This window comes from Phyllostomus discolor, chromosome 4 (genome assembly GCF_004126475.2).
Source record: "Phyllostomus discolor isolate MPI-MPIP mPhyDis1 chromosome 4, mPhyDis1.pri.v3, whole genome shotgun sequence".
NCBI classification, from domain to species: domain Eukaryota; kingdom Metazoa; phylum Chordata; class Mammalia; order Chiroptera; family Phyllostomidae; genus Phyllostomus; species Phyllostomus discolor.
In genome coordinates, this window is record NC_040906.2 from 85081562 (window position 1) to 85106932 (window position 25371).

Sequence of the window (25371 nt, forward strand, 5' to 3'; positions counted from 1 at the left end):
CTGGTTAAATTTGTAAAATTGTCTAGTGTTTTCTTCCTATATTTAAATGCATTATTTAAGTTAATACTCATAATAAACTAATTAATAAATATAATTATCTCTCTTTTCATAAAAATGGAACTGAGGTATAGATATTTTAATCAACTTTTTAAAACTCAGCAATTAGAAGAAGCTGAACTGGCATTTTCAACCAAAGTTTATTGGTAAAAGCCCATGTGTTTTCTACTATACTACATGAATGTTCTTTTGTTAATTTTAAAGTATATACTTGAAAAACCCCACTCAGGAAATATGCTTTGTTTTGGGCTGTATTTTAGAGGATAATTAATAGAGAACTATTTTTAGTAGTCTGATTTTTACATGGGACAATTGTTTCAAATCATGATTTTCTCTACTATGAGACTCCAAGAAGAGGTTCAAGTGCAGGACTAGAAAGGTGTGTATGCTTGTGTTTGCTCTACATCTTTAGGCCCAGGATAGACTCCTTGCCATCCTATTCTGCCTTATGCGTAGTTTTATGCCCATGTATCAGAGTTGTCATGTGACTTTTACATCTGTGCTTCCTGTGTTTAATTGTGTTACTGATAAGCTGATGGTTTTGTCACATATCTGCAAAATCATTTATTCAATAGGAAATTGTTGATTGCCTAATATGAACTAGGCCAGTATGACATATTTTTGGGTTAGAAACATAAATAAATGTAGAGAAATTGGGCATTCAATGATAGAAATATATTTAGTGTAGGAGCAAATAAATATTTATCTCAGAGGGGAGCTATTTTATCTCACATCAATAAAGGTGAAGTCAAGCTGAATTTTGAGCAATAAAGTAAAGCATTGTGACAAAAAGACAAGATATGGAAGTAATTTGGCATACAATGGATTTGGCCTAACACTGCTACTTATCTTCATGTAGCTCACCTTTCCACGGAGAAATGCAGAAAACAAGTGTCTCTGTTTATGTGTGTGTGTTTGTAGAGTATTATCATTTAGTATAAAGATAAAGACTAGGGTAGAACAATTTGGATAAAAATTAAAATGTTAATTTTGGACATGTTAAATTTTACATTATCATTGGAGATGACCAATAGTGTTATTGAGTAAAAAAAGTGATTAACAGCAAGCATTTGGGGTATAATTGACAAAGGGAGGTATACATTTGGAAGTGTGGGCATATATATGATATTTACAGCCATGGAACTTGAGTGAGAGAGAGAAAATATGATAGATGGAACTGAATTTTAAAGGAGAGGGGATCTAGTATAGTAGATTAAGAATGACGGCAAACAGGAAAAGAAACCAGGAGAAGGTATCATTCCAGGATCCAAGTGAAGCTGATGTCTATAAGAAGAAGAAAGTGATCACTTAGCTCAAAAATGTGATGTGAATGGAGAAATAAACATGAAATATGGTAATGTGGAGATTCAAAGTAAACAAATCATTTCAAGAAAAGAGAAAGTATGCTCCCCCCCTTTTTTTTATTGTCAGAGGCCTCTCACCCTGCAATCTAGCAAATACATTTTTTGCTGTTCTCCTTTCTTCTCTGTGCTCATGAGAACTCCAGTTTTAAGCTGTATCATCCAAGTGATGGTACATTTGGTATATTTTATATAAATGTTTAAATGTATGACCTTTCATGAAAGAAAAAAGAAAAAAACACACTAGAGGGCCTGGAATGTGGGCTAACACTAACATGGTAAGGATGGGCAGCAACTGACAAGCAAGCATACATTTTAAATTGAGCAAATACTGTCCAGTTGCCCACAGTTCCTAATGGTCACCCCACATAATACCTAAGTACATATTCTTGAATTGTTTAAAACCTTTATGTCGGCTATTATTGGGCCCTTTTGGGAATATACAATTTAACTGCAGCTATGTGTTTGCCAATGAAAGGTCCATGTTTTAGAGCTTTCACTGAAAACAACAACAAAAAGCAAAAAAAAAAAAAAAAAAAAAACCCCAAAATACCTATCCTTTATTCTTTTCTTGTCATTTCTTCCAAATGATAGTAACACATTTTGGTATATAAAGAAAATATTTATTATTCATACAAGTACTTACTTGAACCAAATTAAGGGCTTCCTAAACCTTTTTCTTTCTGACACCCTAGTTTATCTATCAACTCTAGTACAATTCCAAGAGTTATAAGTAGACATGTCTGGCAAAATGGCACAGAAAAAGCTGAGCTGGCAGGAAGGCATTTCAATTCTGCACTGAACGCTGTTATCATTGGAACTGTTTCCATCTGCATACTTTCCAAATTTGCTCTGATGTTAACTGCAGGGGAATGAGATTTCCAGCAGGATTCCATTCTTGCTTGCTCCATGTCTTGCTGGAATCAGTCAAGGCAATGATTGTTGGAAAGACTGACAGAGAGCAGAGGACAATTAGTAAATATGGTCTTATTACAACAAACCACATAACCTAAGAGAACGATTTGTGGATCTGACAATAGATATTGCAATTCAATATTATTTTGCAGCAGCAGAAATGTTGCTACTGCTGTGAGCACACAGCAGGTGGTTGGAAGTTGGCAACTTTTATGAAAACCATTTATATTTTAGTACATTTCATGTAAACAGTGGCAATAAAATACTAAATTGTTCCAGGAATAAGATGCAAATATTAGCAATGAGTTTGCCTCAATAAGAATTTGGGCAATTGTGCCTGAATTAAAGTGAAGAATTATTATGACATTATTAATATGTTTGATACATTTTTGGCTCTGACTTTTACTGGTGAATTGTTCACCATGGTTACTTGGCAGAGATTTCTGTTAACTTTGGTAAAATCACTGTTTTAGAGGCTGCTAAGAATATTATCCCATTTGTCTAGGTTCCCATTTGGTTCAGTATTCAGTGTTTGATTCAGTATTTGATATATAAATATGTAAATATAAATATATGTTTTATTTATTTATTTCTGTATATTTTCAATGACTGTCAGAGACTACAGTACTAGCCCTAGGAATATTCAAATTATGTCTCTGTCCATCCTTAAAAACCTTTACTTATAGTGGTCACATAACTTTGTAGAGACCATACTCTTCTTGAAGATTTCTTTTTTTTTAATTGAATATGCTTATTAAATTAAGGTAAGGTAAAACTACTGCAGGTAAGGTTGCAGTAGTTTTAATTCTTTAGTTTATTTCTAAGCTTTTTTTTTGTTTCAGTTAGTAAAATTTCATAAACTCATTTCAATAAAATATAATTTAAAACATGCAAATAACAATAGCTGTATCAACTGTACTATTACCTCAAACAACAGAAGAAAGTATGAAATATGTTCCTGGTATTCAGCTGTGTGTAATCTTAAAAACACATTATAATATGTTTTTATCTTTCTTTGCTCTTTTATATTTGTATCTTACCACAACATTTCCTTGAAATAATTGATTTATTTGTTAGAATGAAGACAGACAAATTGCATATTGATTTCAATACAAAATGTAAAAAACAAAAATTAGATATTTTAAAAGGCAAAAGTGAGACTGTGAAAATTCAAATAATTTTCTAAACAACTTGCATATGATATATAGCTTGACTAGTATTCAATCAGGTGTTTTCCTCACTCTCACTCATCTTTTTCACCTCTCTCCCACATCCTTGAACATCTTCCCCTGCCCGTTCCTTCTCTCCTTCCTCCCTGTTTCCTTTCCTTTCTTCCTATCATGCCGTCCCAACCCAGCCCAGCCCATGTCATCCATTTTAAGGATGAATAATATTTCATTGTATGAATATATCACATTTTATTTTTTCTGTTTATCTGCTTATGGGACTTTGGGTTATTTCTAACCTTTGGTTATTGTGAAAAATGCTGTTATAGACACAGATGTACAAATTTATCTTTGAGAACCCATTTTAAAAGTTTTTATGTATATATCCAGAAGTAGAAATACTGAATCAATGTCATACACACACACACACACACACACACACACACACACACATTTTTGAGAAACTACCACACAATTTCTCTAGTGGCTGCACCACTTTTATATTCCAAAGCAAGAGTATATGAGGATTTCAATTTCACCACATCCTTGCCAACATTTATTTATATGCTTTTGAATGTATTTTTTCTTGATAATGCCAAATAACGTGTTAGGTGGTATCTCATTTTTGTTTTACTTACATTTCCCAAATAATTAGCAATGTTGGGCAAACATTCACATGTTTTCTGGTCATGTGTCTTTTTAGAGAAATGTCCATTCAAAGACTTTGCTTGTTTTTTAATTGGGTTGTTAGGTTTTGTTTTTAATAAAACAAAGGGTTTTTTATATATTATGCATATTAAACCATTCCAAAACATGATTTGCAAATATTTTCCCATAGCATGATTTGCATTTTCACTGTGTTGACTGTTTTTGGTGCACTGAATTTTTCTGTACTCTAATTTATCTGTTTTCTTCATTTTTCCTGAGTTCTTTTTATGACATATCAAATAAATTATTGCCATATCCAATGCCATGAAAGTTTTTTTTAATATTTCCTCCAAGAGTTTTATTTTTAAGTTTTAGATTTGAGGACCTGATTTATTTTAAGTGAATGTTTGTATTTGGTGTAAAGAAAATATCTGGCATTTTTTGCACACTTTTCTCAGCATTTGTTTGTCCTCCCTTGGTAAATGATATTGGCACCTTTGTTGAAAATCATTTGACTATGTAGGCAAGGCTTTATTTTGGCTTTTATTCTAACTTATTGGTCTATATATTTGCTTTTATGCCAATACCACAGTATTTTTACTATCACAGGTTTGTAATATCTTTTAAAATCAAAAAGTGTGAGATCTACAACTTTGTTCTTTTTAAAGATTGTTTGCTTATTCAGAGTTTTTTGAGTATTGATGCTTTTAGGATGACATTTTATATTTCTGATAAAAATATCATTGGGATTTTGCTAAAGATTAAATAGGATCTGCATGCTCTTTGGATAATGTTGGCACCATACTGATATTCAGTTTTTCTTCCATATACATGAAAATCCTTGTATTATTTACATTTTCTTAAATTAATTTCAGTATCATTTGTTAATTTTCAGTGTACAAATTATCTATTTTAAATTTTTCTATGTATTTTATTTTTCATGATTTTATATTAAATGTAATCGTTTCTTGGATTCATTTTCAAACTGTACATTGTTAATGTATAGAATTGCAACTATTTTTTAAATTGATTTTTGTATAGGGCAAGACAGCTGTATTTTTAATTAGTCCTAACAGAATTTTGGGGATTGTCAAAGAGGTGTCCAAATGTTTTGTGTCCCTGAGCCACACTGGAAGAAGAAGAGTAGTCTTAAGCTGCACATTAAATATACAAACACTAACAAAAATGGATGAGTTAAAAAAAAGTTTTTTAAGTAAATTGACAATTTTGTGTGGAGCCACATTGATAGCTATCCTGGGCCCCATGTGGCCCACAGGCTGCAGGTTGGAAATGCCTGCACCTAGTGCTTTCTAAATATAAGTTCATGTCAGTGGGAATAAAGATCATTTTAATTTTTATTTTCTAATTCAGTTGATATTATTTATTTTTCTTCTGTATTTTCTGTCTAGTATTTTAATACTATGTTGAATAGAAATGGTAAAGGTGGACATCCTTGTCTTATTCATTATTTTAGAGAAAAAATGTTTTAGTTTCTCATATTAACCATGGGCTTTTCATACATGGACATGGCAATGGCAGATGATTTTCTTTTTAGTGAATATTTTATTGATGTTCTATTACAGTTGTCCCAATTTTCACCTGTTACTCTTCATTGCCCCACACATCCTTCACTCTCACAGTCAATACCCAACCTGTTGTTCATGTCCATGGATTTTCATACATGTTCCTTGACTAGTCCTTTCCCCTTCTCTCCTTTCCTTCCCAATCCCCCACTTTTCATCTGGTCACACAATAAGTCTGTTCTTTGTTTCCTTGTCTCTAGTTCTATTTTTCTCATTTATTTGTTTTCTTTGTTAAATTCTTCTTATTGGTGAGATTATATGGTATTTGTCTTTCACTGCCAGGCTTATTTTACTCAGTGTCACATTCTCCAGTTCTATCCATGCTGTTGCAAAAGGTAAAGGTTTCTTCTTTCTGCTGACTAGTATGCCATCATGTAAATGTACCTAGTTTTTTTATACACTCATTTACTGATGGCCACTTATGCTGTTTCCAGCAATTGGGTATTGTAAATAATACTACTATAAACATTGGAGTTCATAGGTCCTTTTCCATTGGTGTTTCAGGATTCTTACTGTATAATTCCAGCAGTGGAATTGTTGGGTCAAAAGAAGAAACAGACAGTAACCAAAGAGCAGGGGGGAGAGCAACAATAGGGGAAGAGCTGTCAAAGAACATGTATAAAGGACACATGGACAATGCCAAAGGGGTAGGTTCGAGGGTGGGAGACAAGAATGGGTGGGGCAGGGGGGTGTGGTGGAGTGAAAGTGGAGAGAACTGTACTTGAGTAACAATTTAAAAAAAAAGACAACTCCATTCTTAGTTGTTGTTGTTGTTTTTTCTTTTTTTATATATTTTTTTATTTTAATTATTGTTCAAGTACAGTTTTTCTCCGCCCTACTCCCATTGCAGCCCACCCACCCAACCCTCCTCCCTTCCCCCCCATTACCCCCACCCCTAGTTTTTGTCCATGTGTCCTCCAAATTTGTTCCTGTAAACCCTACCCATTCCCCCCTGAAATTCCCTCTTCTCTCCCTTCTGGCCACTGTCAGACTATCCCCTATTTCAGTGTCTTTGGTTATATTTTGCTAGTTTTTTTTTTGTTTTGTTTTGTTGTTTAGATTCCTGTTAAAGGTGATATCATGTAGTATTTGTCTTTCACTGCCTGGCTTGTTTTGCTTAGCATAATGCTTTCCAGCTCCATCCATGCTGTTGCAAAGGGTAGGAGCTCCTTCTTTCTTTCTGCTGCATAGAATTCCATTGTGTAAATGTACCATAGTTTTTTGATCCATTCATTGACTGATGGGCATCTAGGTTGCTTCCAGCCCCTAGCTATTGTAAATTGTGCTGCTATGAACATCGGGGTGCAAAGGTTCTTTTGTATTGATGTTTTAGTGTTCTTAGGATAGAGTCCCAGCAATGGAATTGCCGGGTCAAAAGGCAGATCCATTTTTAGTTTTCTGAGGAAGTTCCAAACTGCTTTCCATAGTGGTTGTACCAGTCTGCAGTCCCACCAACAGTGCACTAGGGACCCCCTTTCTACACAGCCTCTCCAACACTTGTTGTTTGTTGCTTTGTTTATGATGGCCATTCTGACTGGTGTGAAGTGATATCTATTGTGGTTTTAATCTGCATCTCTCTGATGCCTAGCGATATTGAGCATCGTTTCATGTGTCTTTGGACTTTCTGTATGTCCTTCTTGGAGAAGTGTTTGTTCAAGTCCTTTGCCCATTTTTTAATTGGGTTATTTGTCTTCTTAGAGTGGAGTCATGTAAGTTCTTTATATATTTTGGAGATTAAACACTTGTCTGAGGTATCATTGGCAAATATGTTTTCCCATACAGTTGGTTCTTTTTTTATTTTGATACTGTTTTCTTTAGCTGTGCAAAAGCTTTTAATTTTGATGAGGTCTCATTTGTTTATTCTTTCCTTTATGTCCCTTGCTCTAGGAGACAAGTCAGTAAAAAAGTTTCTGCGTGAAATATCTGAGATTTTCCTACCTACGTTCTCTTCTGGGACTTTAATGGTGTCACACTTTATATTTAAGTCTTTTATCCACCTTGAATCTATTTTTGTATAAAGTGTAAGTTGGTGCTCGAGTTTCATTTTTTTGCATGTAGCTGTCCAGTTCTCCCAACATCATTTGTTGAAGAGGCTATTTTTATTCCATTTTATGTTGCTGCTTCCTTTGTCAAATATTAATTGACTCTGGAGGCTTGGGTTTATTCCTGGGCTCTCTGTTCTGTTCCATTGGTCCATGTGCCTGTTTTTATGACAGTACCAGGCAGTTCTGATTACAGTGGCCTTGTAGTATAGTTTAGTGTCAGGTTGTGATCCCTCCTACTTTACTCTTCTTTCTCAAAATTGCAGCAGCTATTTGGGGTCGTTTATGGTTCCATATAAATTTTTGAAGTGTTTGCTCCATGTCTGTGAAATATGCCATTAGTACTTTAATAGGTATTGCATTGAATGTGTAAATTGCTTTTGGTAGTGTGGACATTTTGATGATATTAATTCTTCCAATCCATGAACACGGTATATGTTTCCATTTGTTTGTGTCTTCGTTGATTTCTCTCCTCAGTGTTATGTAGTTTTCTGAATACAGGTCTTTTACCTCTTTGGTTAGGTTTATTCCTAGGTATTTTATTTTTCTTTTTGCTATTTCCAATGGGATTTTTTTCTTGATTTCTACTTCTGCTGTTTCATTGTTGATGTACAGAAATGGCTTTGATTTCTGGATATTGACTTTGTATCTTGCTGTTTTACCAAATTCATTTATTAGGTCAAGCAGTTTTTGGTAGAGTGTATAGGATTTTCTATGTATACTATCATGTCATCTGCAAACAGTGAGAGTTTTGTTTCCTCCTTTCTGATTTGGATTCCTTTTATTTCTTTTTCTTGTCTGATTGCTGTGGCTAGAACTTCCAGTACTATATTGAATAGAAGTGGTGAAAGTGGACATCCTTGTCTTGTTCCTGTTCTTAGTGGAAAAGATTTCAATTTTTGCCCATTGAGTATAATGTTGGCTGTAGGTTTCTCATATATGGCCTTTATTATGTTGAGGAATGCTCCCTCTATTCCCACTGTACTGAGTGTTTTTATCATAAATGGGTGCTGTACCTTATCAAATGCTTTTTCTGCATCTATTGATATGATCATCTGGTTTTTGTCTTTGCTTTTGTTTATGTGATGTATTACATTTACTGATTTGCGTATATTGTACCATCCTTGCATACCTGCAATGAATCCCACTTGGTCATGGTGTATGATCTTCTTAATGTACTGTTGGATGCGGTTTGCCAGTATCTTGTTGAGGATTTTAGCGTCAATGTTCATCAGCGATATTGGCCTGTAGTTTTCTTTCTTTGTTGTGTCTTTATCTGGTTTTGGAATTAAGATGATGCTGGACTCATAAAAAGAGTTTGGGAGTCTTCCATCTTTTTGGATTTTTTTAAATAGTCTGTGAAGGATAGGTGTTAGTTCTTCCTTAAATGCTTTGTAGAATTCTCCTGTGAAACCATCTGGTCCAGGGCTTTTGTGTGTTGGGAGTTTTTTGATTACTGCTTCAATTTCTTTTGCTGTCATTGGTTTGTTCAGGCTTTCTGCTTCCATTTTATTGAGTTTTGGAAGATTATATTTTTCTAGAAATTTGTCCATTTCATCTAGGTTTTCAAATTTCTTGGCATACAGCTCTTTGTACTAATTTCTTACAATCCTTTGTATTTCTGTGGTATCTGTTGTAATCTCTCCTCTTTCATTTCTGATTGTGTTTATTTGGGTTTTCTCTCTTTTTTTTCTTGATGAGTCTGCTTAAAGGCTTGTTGATTTTGTTTATCTTTTCAAAGAACCAACTCTTGGATTCATTGATCTTTAGAATTGTGCTTTTAGTCTCTATGTCATTTAATTCTGCTCTGATCTTGGTTATTTCCTTCCTTCTTCTTGCTCTGGGCTGTCTTTGTTGTTGTTCCTCAAGTTCTTGTAGACGTAGGGTTAGGTTGTTTGTTTGAAATGTTTCTAACTTTTATAGGTGGGCCTGTATCACTATGAACTTCCCTCTCAGGACTGCCTTGGCTGTGTCCCATAAGTGTTGGGTTCTTGTGAGTTCGTTTTCATTTGTTTCCAAAAACCGTTTGATTTCTTCCCTAATATCATTCTTGACCCATTCATTGTTTAATAGCATGATGTTTAATCTCCACGAATTTGAGTGTTTTGAGTTTTTTTCCTTGGTTGGTTGGTTTGGTTTCTAGTTTCAGTCCCTTGTGATCCGAGAAATTGCTTGGTATGATTTCAATTTTTTTGAAATTGTTGAGGCTTGTTTTGTGTCCTATCATGTGGTCAATCTTTGAAAATGTTCCATGTACATTTGAAAAAAAAATGTGTATTTAGCTTCTTTGGGATGGAGGGTTCTGTAAATATCAATAAAGCCCATTTCGTCTAGGGTATTGTTCAATGCCACAATATCTTTGTTGATATTTTGTTTGGAAGATCTGTCCATTTTTGATAGTGGAGTGTTAAAATCCCCCACAATAATTGTGTTGCTCTCCATATCTTTCTTGAAGTCCTCTAAGATTTTCTGTATGTATTTGGGTGCTCCTATGTTGGGTGCATATATATTTACAATATTTATGTCTTCTTGGTGAATTCTTCCCTTGAGTATTATGAAATGACCTTCTGGGTCTCTCTTTATCACCATTCTTTGGAAGTCTATTTTGTCAGATATGAGTATTGCTACCCCAGCTTTTTTTTCCTGTCCATTTGCTTGGAAAATTTGTTTCCAGCCCTTCACTTTCAACCTGTGCAGATCTTTTATCCTGAGGTGTGTCTCTTGTAGACAGCATATGTGTGGGTCATGTTTTCTTATCCAATCAGCTATTCTATGTCTTTTGATTGGATCATTTAATCCATTTACGTTTAAGGTTATTATTGATAGGTACTTATTCATTGCCTTTTATGCACGTGTGATCCTCTCTCACTCTCTCTTTTCCTTTCTTTCCTTAAAGCAGTCCCTTTAGCATCTCTTGAAGAGCTGGTTTAGTGGAGGTGTATTCTTTTAGACTTCTTTTGTCTGAGAAGCTTCTTATTTGGCCTTCTATCTTAATTGAGAGCCTTGCTGGGTAAAGTAGTCGTGGTTGCAGGCCTCTGGTTCTCATTACTTGGATTATTCCTTGCCATTCTCTTTTGGCTTGGAGTGTTTCCATTGAGAAGTCAGCTGTTAGCCTTATTGGGGCCCCCTTGTATGTTACTTCCTGTTTCTCCCTTGCTGCCTTTAAGATTCTCTCTTTGTCTTGAAATTTTGCCATTTTAATTATGATGTGTCTTGAGGTGGGCCTCTTTGGGTTCCTCTTGATTGGGACTCTCTGTGTTTCCTGTATTTGTGTGACTTTTCATCTCATCAAATTAGGAAAGTTTTCCATCATCACTTGTTCAACTAGGTTTTCTATCCCTTCTTCTTCTTCTCCTTCTGGTATCCCTATTATATGGATATTATTACGTTTCATATTGTCTTGCATTTCTCTTAATCCCTCTTCATTTTTTCTGAGCCTCTTTTCCTTTTCTTGCTCTTTCTGGGTGTTTTCTTCTACTTTGTCCTCTAGCTCGCTGATCCGATCTTCTGCCTCATCGATCCTGCTTTTCATTCCTTCTACTGTGTTCTTCAGTTCAGAAATTGTATTCTTCATTTCCTCTTGGCCGTTGTTGAGAGTTTCTATTTCCTTTTTTATGCTGATGTAGTTTTCATTGAGTTCATTGTAGCTTCCCTGCAGTTTCTCGTAGCTCATTGTGAGCTCATTGAGCTTCCTGACAATCACTGCTTTGAATTCAATATCTGATAGTTGAATTGCCTCTATTTCATTTAGCATTCTTTCTGAGGCTTCCTCCTTTCCTTTCCTTTGGGGATTATTTCTTTGTCTTCCCATTGTTTGTGAGACTCTTCTTGTTCGCCTCAGCTTCTTATATTGATCTGATCTGGCTCCCTGGGTTTATGTTGTGAACTTGTTTAGTAGAATAGCAGTGAGTTTCAGTGGTGCTGTTTCCTTGATCCCCCAAGCTCACTGGTCTTGGGCTGTCGTTTAAGTTGGCTTTGTGTATGCCTTTGGGTTTTGATTGTTGTTGAGTCTTTCTTTGGTGGTTCCTTCCCACCAGCTGGGTAAATGAGGGTCAATCTGTCCACCACCTTCTGTATTTTGTTGTGCTGGTGAGGGCAGGTTGTGTTGAAGCTGGTTCTTCTGTGTGTACAAGGTTTAAGGAAATCTTGGTCAGTTGCTTGTATTGGGTACTGTCTCTACTGTTTAGTTGTATTTCCAGATAAGTCCTGGATTGAGGTTTGTGTGGTTACTACTCCCTCCTTCACCTTCTTCTGCTGTTATCCGTTAGTGGTTCCTTTGTTGTTGTGTTTCCTCTTCCAGTGGGTATCCTGGTGTTCACCTCCTCCACCTATTCTTTTTTGTCATCAGTTGGAGGGGGAAGGCAAAATGGTTTAAGACAGCAACAGAGAATTCTTTGCTATTTACAGTAGTAGCAAGTAGGGAAGATATAGGAGATCCTTTGACTATGTATAGTGTTAACTGTGGTCTTCCACCCAGCTAGCTGACTTTTAGAAAGGATGGAAAGAAGATAAGACTCTTGTTGGGGGAGGAAGGATTGTGAGTTGGATCTATAAAGCAGGGAGGTTGTGGGAGGTCAGATTCTGGGGTAAGGTGAGAGTAAAGGATAGTAAATAGGTGTAGTGTGTGACAGAATTGAGTTAACCACTACAGTAATAGAGTTCAGGAAACTTTGAAATGGGCTAAGATCTGGGGTGGGGGGATGTTGTGAAGTAATTACAATTGAATGGAACAGCAGTTATTTACAATAATATTATGGCAACATTCATATGCAGAGTCTATGAGATCTAGGTGACAAAAATAGGGAGTACAGAACATCGAGTAGTGTGCTGATGGGACACAGGTGAGGTAAAGGATGGTAGATTAGTAATACAGTATAGAAAGAGATATCAGGGGAAAGCTGTCAGGTCATACAATATATCCAGCCTAGCAAAGCAGGCTATACAAAAAGAAGAGGGATATAAAAATACTGTTAAAAAAAGATGTAGGAACACTGGAAAAATAATAATAATACAATATGCAATAACTTGCAGGTTCTCTGTAATAGCAGAGTGACATTTATCTCACTGTCCCAGCTGCTGTGATGCCCCTTCTTTGGGTTCAACTTTGGTCTTTTCACAGATCCAGGATTTTGTCTCACTGGTAGGTATTTAGGAAAAAATTTTAAAAAGTAAAAAATAGAAAAGGCAGACGAAGGAAGGAAGAAGAGATAAAATTGGAGGACAGGAAGGAGGAAGGAATAAAACAAGAAATCAGGTAAGAGAGGAAAAAGAAATCAAAAGAGAATAAAAACAATAAAACTTAAAAAATTAAAAATTGTTAAAAAAAATAGAATCAAGTTAAAAAGTCTCTTGATTTCAAAGTGGCCAAAACGGTTTTTCTGCTCTTGCTGCTTGAGACAGTCTGAAGGATGATTTGTTTGGCTTTTCTTCCTTGGCCAGTGGAGTTCGCACTGGCTCCTCAGCTTTGGGCCCTGGGTGTGGGAATCAGGTCTTTCCCCAGGGTTATTGCTGTGGGCTGGGGTGCGGGATGCTCTCCCTGCATGCGTGCCCGTGCACCCGTGGGCCTGGAGCCCAAGGTTGGGTGGCAGGGAGGCTGGAGCCACTGGTCACTTTAGGAGAATTCCCCAAACAGTGTCTGTGTCTATTCACTCCTTCCTCTTGAGAAATTCCTCCCGTTCAAGCCCGCTGCTCCCCACAGTGGCCTGGCTTCTCTCACCGCCAAAGCTCCAGCCAGACCGGTGACCATGGGAGTATGGGTCCGCTGCACGATTCGGCTCCTCTGGTGTCCACGGCCTCCAAAGCTGCTCACCACCCCCGTGTGTTTGCCAGCACCTGGATTCCTCCCATAGCCTCTCAGACCTTGCTCGCCTGTGGAAGGAGCAGTTGACCTGGCTCTCTCCCAAGAACCCTATGGTAAACCCAGCAGCGGCCCTGGGCCTGGGGCTGCAGCCCCAGGACCACACGCTTGTCCTGGGACCCTACCTTGTTGTAGCACTCCCCTTAGGATCCATTCTTTGTTCTTTCAGTTCTGCCACAATCCTTGGTCCTCTGTTTTCAAAAATGTTGAAATATGTTGGTTGCTTGCCTTTCTACTCCATAGATCGGTCAGGATTTTCTCCCCTGAGCAAAGCCGAATATGCTCCTCCCTACTCCGACGCCATCTTCTCTCGTTTTTTTTGTTTTTTTTTAAGAACATTTCATACTGTTTTCCAGAGTGGGTGTACCTATCTGAGCTCCTACCAAACAGTTCACTAGATCCCCTTTTCTCTGCATACTTGCCAGCATTTGTCTGTATACTCATTGATGATCTTCATCCTGACAGGTGTGAGGTGGCATTTCATTATGGTTTTAATTTGCATCTCTAATGGCTAACGAAATTGAGCATTCATTCATGTGTCTTTGGGTCCTCTATATTACCTCCTTGGAGAAGTGTCAGCTCAGGTCCTTTGACCATTTATTAATTGTATTTTTTGTAATTCTGGTGTTGAGTTGTATCAGTTCTTTATATAATTTAGAGATAAAAAAATTGTCTGAACTATCTTTGGCAAATATGTTTTTGCATATGCCTGGATACCTTTTCATTTTGATGATTTTCTTTGACAATGCAGAATCATTTTAATTTGATATAGTTAAATTTGATATAGTTATAGCAATTTGTTTACTTGTTCCTTTATTTCTCTTGCCCTAGGACACATATCGGCAAAAATAGTGCTACATGGGCTATCTGAAATTTTACTATGTTTTCCTCTATGACATTTATGGCATCATGGATTATATTTGTTTTTTATCCATCTAAAGTTTAGGATGTATAAAATTGGTAGTATAGTGGTTTTTTTGTTTGTTTTGTTTTGTTTTTGCATGTACCAGTCCAGATCTCCCAACACCATTTATTGAAGAGGATATTTTACTTCACTTCATGTTTCTGCCCACTTTGTCAACTGTTAATTGGTCATAGAGACATGCGCTTATTTCAGGGCTCTCTGTTCTGTTCCACTTATCTATGTGTCTGTTCTTATGCCAGTACTGTACTGTTTTGATTACTGTGAACTTGCGATATAGTTTGGTATCAGGTATTGTGATCCCTCCCACTTTGTTCTTCTTTTTCAAAGCTGCTGTGGCTACTCAAGGTTGTTTATGGTTCCATAAAAGTTTTTGAAATGTTTGTTCTATATATTTAAAATATGCCATTGGTATTTCAATAGGGATTGTGTGGAATCCATAAATTGCTTTGGGTGGTATGGACATTTTGATGATATTAATTCTTCCAACCCATGAACATAGTATATGCTTCCATTTGTTTGTGTCTTCCTTAGTTTTTTCTTCAATGTTGTGTCGTTTTCTGAGTACAGGTCTTTTACCTCTTTGGTTAGGTTTATTCTAGGTATTTTATTTTTCTTTTTGCTATAGCAAATGGTTTTTTTTTTCCTGACTTCTGTTTCTGATATTTCATTATTGGTGTACAAAAATGTCTTTAATTTCTGAATATTGACTCTGTATCCTGCTATATTGCTGAATTTACTCATTGGGTTGAGTAGTTTTTTAGAGGAGTCTATAGAGTTTTCTATGTACTTTATCATGTCATCTGCAAATAAGGACAGTTTCACTTCCTCCTTTCCAATTTAGATACATTTTTATTTATTTTCTTGTCTGGTCACTGTGGCTAGAACTTCCAATACACTGTTGAATAAATGTGGTGACAGCGGACACCATTGTCTTGTTCCTAATCATAAGTGGAAAGCTTTTAAATTTTGTTTGTTGAGTATGAGGTTGGCTGTAGGTTTTTCAGATATGACCTTTATTATGTTGAGGAATACTCCCTCTATTCCCATTTTGCTGAATTTTTTAAAAAATCAATAATGGGTACAATATTTTATCAAATGATTTTTCCACATCTATTGATATGATCCAAATATTTTTGTATTTCATTTTGTTTATGTGGTGTTTTATGTTTATTGATTTGCAAATAATTATACTATCCTTGCATCCCTGGAATGAACCCACTTGATGATGGTGCACAATGTTTTTACTATATTGCTGGACCTAGATTTCCAATATTTTGTAGAGGACATTAGCATCTGCGTTCAATGGCAATATTGGCCAGTAGTCTCTTGGTTGTATCTTTGCCTGGTTTTGGAATTAGCCTAATAACGGCTTCATAAAATAATTTTATAGTTTTCCCTATTCTTGAATTTTCGGAAATAGCTCAAGAACAATAGGAGTTAGTTTTTCTTTATAAGTTAGGTAAAAGTCACCTGTGAACCATCCAGTAGAAGGTTTTTGTATTCCAGGAGTTGTTTGATTACTGCTTCAATATCACTAGTTGTGTTCATTGTATTCAGGATTTCCTTTTTTTTTTTTTAAATTCCGTTTTGGAAGATTGTATTTTCTAGAAACTTGTCTTTTTTCCCTAGGTAATCGAATTTCTTGGCATATATTTGTTCATAGTAATTTCTTAGATTACTTTGTATTTCTGTGGCATTGGTTGTAACTTCTCTTTTGTGTCTAGTTTTATTTGTTTGGGTTATTTCTCTTTTTTTCTTGATGAGTCTGGTTAAAGGCTTGTTGATTTGTTTATCTTTTCAAAGAACCACCTCCTGGATTAATTGATCCTTTGAATTGTTCTTTTAGTCTCTATGTCATTTAATTGTGCCCTGATCTTGATGATTTTCTTCCTTGCCTTAGCACTAGGCTTTGCTTGCTGTTGTCCCTCTATTTCTTGTATATGTAAGATTAGGTCATTTATTTGAGAGTTTTTTTGTCTTTGTGTGTGTGTGTTTTTTAAGGTACACCTATACTACTATTAACTTCCCTCACAGAATAGCCTTCACTGTGTCCCATAGGTTTTGGATTGTTGTGTGTTCATATATATTTGTTTCCAGAAACTTTTTGACTTCTTCCTTGATCTCATTATTAACCCTTTCATTATTTAGTAGCATATTATTTAGTCTCCATGTATTTGAATGTTTTGAGTTTCCTTCCTTGAGGATGGTTCCTAGTTTCAGTCCCTTGTGGTCACAGACAATGTTTGATATAATTTCAAATTTCTTAAATTTTTTAAGGCTTGTTATGTGTCCTATAATATGATCTTTCTTTGAAAGTGTTCAATGTATATTTGAAAAGAATGTATATTTTGCTTCTTTGGGGTGAATATTTCTGTATATATCAATAAAGTGAATTTGAACTAGAGTATTTTTCAGTGCCAAAATATCCTTGTTAATTCTTTGCTTTGAAGATCTATCCATTGTTGATAATGCAGTGCTAAAATCCTCTACAATAAGTGTTGCTCTTGATGTCTTTCTTGAAGTCCTCCAAGATTTTCCTTATATATTTGGATGCTCCTATGTTGAGTGTATATATGCTTACAAGAGTTATATCTTTTCTTGATGGATTATTCCCTTAAGTAATGTGTAGTATCCATCTTTTTCTCTTTTTATGGCCTGTGTTTTGAAATCTATTTTGTCTGGTATAAGTATTGCTACCCCCAGCCTTTTCCTTCATATCCATTTGCTTGGAATAATTTTCCATCCTTTCACTTTCAGTTTGTGTAGATTTCTTGTTCTGAGGTGGATTTCTTGTAGACAGCACATATGCCAGTCATGTTTTCTTATCCATTCAGCAACCTTATGTCTTTTATTGGAGCATTTAGTGTATTTACATTTAGGATATTATTTGTAGGTATTTATTCTTTACGACTAAGAATAAATTTACCACAAAATTTTCACTTTTTACCTCTCTCTCTCTCTCCTTTCTCTCTCTCTTTCTCTTCCTCCCTCCTTCCCTTTCTCTCTTTCTCTCTTTTCATCTTTTTAATGTAGTCCCTTTAACATTTCTTGCAAGGCTGGTTTATTAGAGATGTATTCTTTTAGTATTTCCTTACCTGGAGCATTTCTTATTTCACCTTCAATTTAAATGAGAGCCTTGCTGGATGGAGTAGTCTTGGTTTCAAATGTTTGCTTTTCATTACTTGGAATACTTCTTGCCATTTCCTTCTGACTAATAGTGTTTTGTTGAGAAATCAGCTGCTAGTCTTATTGGAGCTCTCTTGTATGTTACTAGCTGTTTCTCCCTTGCTCCCTTTAAATTTCTCTCTTTGTTTTTAAATTTTGCCATTTTAATTATGATTTGTTCTGGTTAGGGCCTCTTTGGGTTCATTTTGACCCTCTGTGCTTCCTGGATTAACATGACATTTTCTCTTATTAAGTTAGAGAAGTTTTCTGTCATTACTTTTTCAAACAAGTTTTTATCTCTTTCTCTTCTTCTCCTCCTAGTATCCCCATGATACAAATACAAAATTTCATGTTGTTCTGAAGCTCCCATAAACCATCTTTTTTGTGTGCCTTTTTGACTCTAAGAATTTTTTCTACCCTGTTCTCCAGCTTACTGATTCAATCTTCTGCTTCATCTACTTGCTTTTAATTACTTCTGGTGTATTCTTAATTTCAGATATTTTATTCATCATTTTTCTCCTGGTTCTTATTGATAATTTCTATCCATTTTATACTGGCATAGATTGAAGTAACTTTTTGTTGGTTTTATGGCATTCCTTGTAGTTCTCACTGAGCTAATTGAACATCACTATAACCATTCTTTAGAAGTCAAAGCATGAGGTTGCTCACATCAATTCAATTTAGTACTTTTTCTGGGGATTCCTCCTTTCCTTACAATTGTTTTCTTTTATTATTTGTCTCCCCATTTTGGTGACTCTTCTTGTTTGTTTCTGTGTATTGGCTTTATCTGCCTTGAATCTCTGTCTCTTTGGTGTGACCTTCTGTGGTAGGAGAACTGTGGGACTCAGTGGTACAGTCACTTTGATCTCCTGAACTTGATATTTGTAGGGTGCCCTTTATGCCATTTCATGATTTTGAAAGGGTAGACAGAGGACAAATACTAAGATTAGGGAACAGAGACAAAGAAAAGAGAGAAAGAAAATACAATTTACATTGCATTTTAAAAATGGAGAGAAGGCAGAAAGGAGTACATGAAAAGAAGCATATAGTGATAGATTTAACCCCAAATTTAATAACATACAGTGAATAAAATAGGGATCAAATTGGAGAAAAAGATCCACCACAGCAGTATCAACAAGGAATGAGCACAGGTTAATATAGGTTGGATGGGAATAAGAAGGAAAAGCTTAAGAGATGTCTAGAAGAAAGAAAAGTGATTTTAAGAAAACAGAGGGAGAAAGAATACTAAGAGTGAGGAATAAAAACCAGGCTAATACAGGAACACATTAAAATTTAAAATAAAAAAGAAAGTGAATGGGAAAGGTAAAATGGAGTAGGAGAAGAGAATGTTAAATTTTGAGATTTGAAATAGAAAAACAGTGAATGAAGATCTATGTAGAAAGAGAATAAGGGCATTTTAACAATGGGATAAAGAACGTGAGGTGACTACTGACAAGAAAAATTATTCTGAGATGCTGGAGGTGGGAGAAATAGTAAAAGTATGGAATAAAAGTAAGTGGAAGCAAGAGGAAAAAATAAAATTTAAAACAAAAATTAAAAGGTGAAGTGAGAAGGTAAAATGGGCAAAGAGGAGGCAGAAGCAAAACATGAGGTTTGAAATAAACTAAAATATAAAAACTAGTGACATAATAGGTACAGACATGAAGGAAAAGAAATCAATGTTAAAAAACTATGCAGGAGAGGAAACAATGCAAGTCATGAAGAAGACCATGGTGGAATTGTCTCAGTAGAATCCAGCATTTACCACTTCCTTCTCCTTCTGGATCTTCCTCTGGTGATGTCAGATGGTACTCTAGTCTGACCCTAGGCAGCCTGTCCAGGATTATAAGCAATCAAGAGTCTGTGGCTGTTTCCTTCAGATTTGGCTGGACCCCACTCTTCTGTCCTATTGGCTTTCCATCATCCTTGGATCCAGTAGTTAATTTAATGACCCAAGAGGACTACTAGTACCTTTACCATCCACCTTCACCAGGGGCTTCTGGTGCAATCAGAAATGTGGGAATCTTGAATCACCCCCATTGGTCACTAGTTTTCAGGGAAGATAGTGGAAGTGTTTTCCTATCCTCTCACCACACATCTTGATCTGTCTGAGATTCTCTCCAATAATGTATGGTTCCCAGAGAATTAGCAGTCTGTTTCCAGTGAGGAGTCAATTTGTGTAACATGGGCAGCTCTTTCCTGATTGATATAGACAGTAGTTCCATCTAGATGCCAAGGATAGGTAGAGTCCTGAGTCTCCCCTGTTGTACCTGTCTTTTATCTCTGCTGTGCTCAGTTTAGTGGATCAGGGCCCAAGGAACAGTGTAGTTCATAGTATGTGGTAAAGGGCCCTTTCAGAGCTTTTTCTTCTTTCTCCTGCAGAATGCACCCCATAGATGGCCCCTGAGCCGGTCCTCACTGATTTGTAGAGCCTATAATCCCTTAGTGGTGGTTCTGTCTGTGAGGGGATCTGCCTTGTTACAGCAAATCTCAGGCATTCAGCTCCTGGATTTCCAGTCCCCACCTTGCTACTCTATCACAGGAGGCATGGACTCAAATTTTCCACTCTGAACAACTGTTCAGAAGTGGTCTTCTAATGAGCCACTGTGGGTTGGGTCTCATAGTCCCTTCAGTGTGACTTTATTTCTCTGAGTTCTTTGTTACTAGAGCTGCTGCACATACATGCATACACATGAGCACTGGGTCCCTGGTGAGTCTAGAGTTTCTCCTCAGCTCCTCTTTTAAGACAGTTTCTGTGTGTCCCCACAATGCAGCACTGAGCCCTAGGAGGGCCTGTTCTCTTCATGCTATCTCTCCCCCAAAATCACAGTCTATCTCAGTCAGGGCTGGCCAATGTGTGTCAGAACCTCCAACAGTTTTAGATGAAGTTTCTCTCTGGATCTCACCTGGATGGCACTGGGAAGAGTCATGCAGCGATACTATAGCAGGGAGTGGAGGTGGTGTGTCTTCCTGACACCTGCCATAGATTTTCATCCTCAGGCAGGCCTTCTCTGGCCACACTGCTTCAGGATCCAGGACCTCCTCAACCATCTCTCTCTGTCCCCAGAGCTCCTGGCTTCTGAGCCAAGCTGTGGCCACCCCAAATCTGCACAGTCACAAATGCTAAACTGGGCAGCAGTGGTGACAGTTGCTCTGATTGCATAGCCCAGGCAGACTATTTCTGAATTCATTTCAGGCAAACAGGCTCTTGCCCACTCACGTATATTCATTGCACTTTCATCCATGTACACACTCACTCACGCTAGCCTTCATCCACTGTCAAATTGATTTTTGAGTGAATTGCTGTGTGGTTTAGCTGGAAGTCCAGTCTGGTCTGGGAACAAGTAGACAAAGCTTCTAGCTACTCTACAGCCATATTGGATTGCTAATTTTCTTCTATTATTATTTTATTGAATGTTTTAGTCATGAAGATTATTTTCTCCCTTTTTAAAATTCATTTACTGCATCAAATGAGATATTTTTAAAAACTTATCTTTATTCTGTCAATGTAGTTATTTGATTGATTTTTATGTGTGGATTCATCATTTCATTACAGGAATAAATGACTCTTGGTTATGGTGTATATTCTTCTTAACAGTTGAATTCTCTTTGCTGGCACTTTTTGCTTACAATTTTTCATCAGTAGCCATGAGTTAATGTTCTATAGTTATATTATCTTGTAGTGGTTTTGTTTTCTGGCTTTGGAATTAGTCAATTGTGGGTTTATACAATGAGTTTGGAATCACTCTTTTTTTCTTCAAATTTTTGAAAGAATTTAAAGATTAGTGTTTAATATTTTCTTATTCTTTTTCCAGTAGAATTGTCTCCATTTTCACCACTTCTTGGCTCCCCACTCCATGCATTCCCACATCTTAGCTTTGAACCTACCCCCATTGACTTTGTCCATTTGTGCTTTCCCTATTTTTGCCCATTGCTCCCTTCCCCTTTCCCTTCTCATTACTGATACTTTGTTCTTTAATGAAAGGTTTCTGTTTATATTTTGCTCCCTGGTTTGTTTTGTTAATTAGGTTACACTTACAGGTGACATCATATGGTATTTTTCTTTTACTGCCTAGCTTATTTCACTTAGCATAATGCTCTCCAGTTCCATCATGCTGTCACAAAGGGTAGAGGCTCCTTCTTTGTTTCTGCTGCTGGTATTCCACTGTGTAAATGTACCCTAGTTTTTTTAACCACTCATTTACTGGTGGGTACTTAGGCTGTTTCCAGCACTTGGCTGTTATAAATTGTACTGCTGTGAACATTGGGTGCATAGTTTTTTGTTGTTTTGTTTGTTTGTTTGTTTGTTTTCAATTGGTGTTTTTAGGATTCTTAGGGAATAATCTCAGCAGTAGTATAGCAGGGTCAAAAAGCAGTTAAATTTTTAGTTTTTCTCTGGAAATTCCATACTCTTTTTTACAGTGGCCCCACCAGTCTGGATTCCCACCAACAGTGCACTAGGGTACCCTTTTCTCTACAACCTGGCTAGCCCTTATTTTTTTTATTGATTTGGTTATGATGGCCATTCTGACTGGAGTGAAGTGGTATCTCAAGGGTGCTTTAATTTGTATCTCTCTGATGGCTAATGTTGTTGGGCATCCTTATATATGTTTCTGAGCTCTCTGTATGTCCTCCTTGGAGAAGTGTCTGTTTAACACTTTTGCATATTTTTAAATTTGTTTGTTTGTCTTCCTGGAGTGGAGTCATGTGAGTTATTTATACATTTTGAAGATCAAACCCTTGTCTCGGGTATCATTGGCAAATATGTTTTCGCATATAGTTGGGTCTCTTTTCATTTTAATGCTGTTTACTTCAGCCATGCAGAAGTTTTTTTATTTTGACAAAGTTTTATTTGTTTATTCTTTCCTTTATGTATCTTGTTCTAGGGGACATATCAGTGAAAATATATCTGCGTGGAATATCTAAGATTTTCATGCCTATCTTCTCTAGAATTTTGATCATGTCATGACTTATATTTGTCTTTTATCCACCATGAATTTATTTTTGTGTATGGTATAAGTTGGTGATTGAATTGCATTTCCTTGCATATAGCTGTCCAGCTCTCCCAATACTATTTGTTGAAGAGGCTATTTTTGCTTCATTTTATGCTTCTGCTCCCTTTTTCAAATATTAATTGACTCTAGAGACTTGGGTTTATTTCTAGGCTGTCTATTTTGTTCCATTGGACCATGTGTCTGTTTTTATGACAGTCCCAGCCTGTTTTGATTATAGTGGCCTTTTAATACATTTTGATATAAGGTAATTGATCCCTCCTACTTTGTTCTTCTTTCTCAAAATTGTTGCAGCTATTTGGGATTATGTATAGTTCCATATAAATATTTGAAGTGTTTGTTCTATATTTGTTAAATATATCATAGATATTTTAACTGGGATTGTGTTGAATCTATAAATTGCCCTGGGTAGTATGGACATTTTCTGATGTTAATTCTTCCAATCCATGAACATGGTATATACTTCCATTTGTTTGTGTATTCCTTAATTTCTTTCATCAGCATTGTGTAGTTTTCTGCATATAGATCTTTTACATCCTGGTTAAGTTTATTCCTAGGTACTTTACTTTCCTTGTTGCTACATCAAATGGGATTTTTTTTTCTGATTTCTGTTTCTGATATTTCATTGTTAGTATACAAAAATGCCTTTGGTTTTGGAATATTGACTTTGTATCCCTCTGTTTTGCCAAATTCACCTATTAGGTAACATAGTTTTTTTTTGTGTAGTCTATAGGATTTTCTATATACACTATCATGTCATCAACAAACAATGATAGTTTTGCTTCCTTATTTCCAATTTGGATGCCTTTTATTTCTTTTTCTTGTCTTATTGCCATGTCTAGGATCTTCAGTAATTTGTTGAGTAGAAATGGTGAAAGTGAACATCCTGGTCTTGTTCCTGATCTAGTGGGAAAGCTTTTAATTTTTACCATTCAATAAGGCTGTAGGTACTATTGCCTCTAAGTCTCTAATATATGGCCTTTATTACATTGAGCAATGCTCATTCTATTCCCAATTGCTGAGTGTTTTTTATCATAAATGGGTGTTGTACCTTATAAAATGCTTTCTCCACATCTATTGATATGATCATGTGGTTTTTGTCTTTGCTTTTGTTTATGTGATATATTGTGTTTATTGATTTGCAAATATTGTACCATCCTTGCATCCCTGGAATGAATCCCACTTGATCATGGTGTATAATTTTTTTCATGTATTGATGGATGTGGTTTGCCAATATGTTCTTGAGGATTTTAGCATCTATGTTCATTAGTGATATTTGCCTATAGATTTCTTTTCTTAAATATATTTTATTGATTATGCTATTATAGTTGTCTCATCCCCCCCCTTCACTTCCCTCCACACTGCACACCCCCTTCCACCAATATACCACCCCTTCATGTCCATGGGTCATTCATATAAGTTCTTTGGCTACTACATTTCCTATACTATTCTTATCCTTCTTCTGTCTGTTCTCTACCTACCATTTATGCTACTTATTCTCTGTACCTTTTCCCCCTCTCTCCCTCTCCCACTCCTTTGTTGATAACCCTCCATGTGATCTCCATTTCTGTGGTTCTGTTCCTGTTATAGTCATTTGTTTTTGGTTCAGGTGTGGATGTTAATAACTGTGTTTGCTGTCATTTTACTGTTCATATTTTTTATCTTTTTTTCTTAAATAAACCCCTTTAACATTTCATATAATAAGGGCTTGGTGATGATGAACTCCTTTAACTTGACCTTATCTGAGAAGCCTTTTATCTGCCCTTCCATTCTAAATGAAAGCTTTTCTGGATAGAGCAATCTTGGATGTAGGTCCCTGCCTTTCATGACTTGCAATACTTCTTTCTAGACCCTTCTTGCCTGTAAGGTCTCTTTTGAAAAACCAGCAGACAGTCTCATGGGAACTCCTTTGTAGATAACTCTCTCATTTTTTTATTTCTGCTTCTAAGATTCTCTCCTTATTATTAACCTTGGGTAATGTAATTATAATGTGCCTTGGTGTGTTCTGCCTTGGTCCAACTTCTTTGGGAGTCTCTGAGCTTTCTGCACTTCCTGGAAGTCTATATCCTTTGTCAGATGGGGGAAGCTCTCCTTCGTTATTTGTTCAAATAAGTTTTCAATTTGTTGCTCTTCTTCCCCTTCTGGCAACGCTATTAATTTGGATGTTGGAACATTTAAAGATATCCTGGAGGTTCCTATTTCTCACCTCATTTTTTTTCTGAATTCATATTTATTCATTCTTTTCTGGTTGGATGTCTCCTTCATCCTTCTGGACCACACCATTAATTTGCGTCCCAGTTTCCTCCCCATCACTGGTGGATCCCTGTACATTTTCCTTTATTTCACTTAGCATAGCCTTCATTTTTTTCATCTAATTTGTGACCAAATTCATCCAATTCTGTAAGCATCTCAATTACCAGTGTTTTGAACTGTGCATCTGATAGGTTGGCTATCTCTTCATCAGTTAGTTGTATTTTTCCTGGAGCTTTGATCTGTTCTTTCATTTTGGCCACTTTTTTTAGTCTCGACCTGCCTGTTGCATAGTAAGGAGCAGATCCTTAGGTATTCACCAGGGCAGGTTAACCCATGTAGCTGTGCTGTGATGCTATATGTGGGGGAGGGGTCCATGAGGGAACAATG

General features: G+C 36.2%; 1 long non-coding RNA gene across 1 annotated transcript; it reads left to right on the forward strand.

Moving 5' to 3' along the window:
- The first annotated feature begins 4102 nt into the window (after positions 1 to 4102).
- On the forward strand, positions 4103 to 24480 carry LOC118499881. Its single transcript, XR_004902425.1, has 3 exons — positions 4103 to 4113; positions 5195 to 5200; positions 24322 to 24480. It is a non-coding gene; the product is annotated as an uncharacterized LOC118499881 (long non-coding RNA).
- The last annotated feature ends 891 nt before the right edge of the window (positions 24481 to 25371 follow it).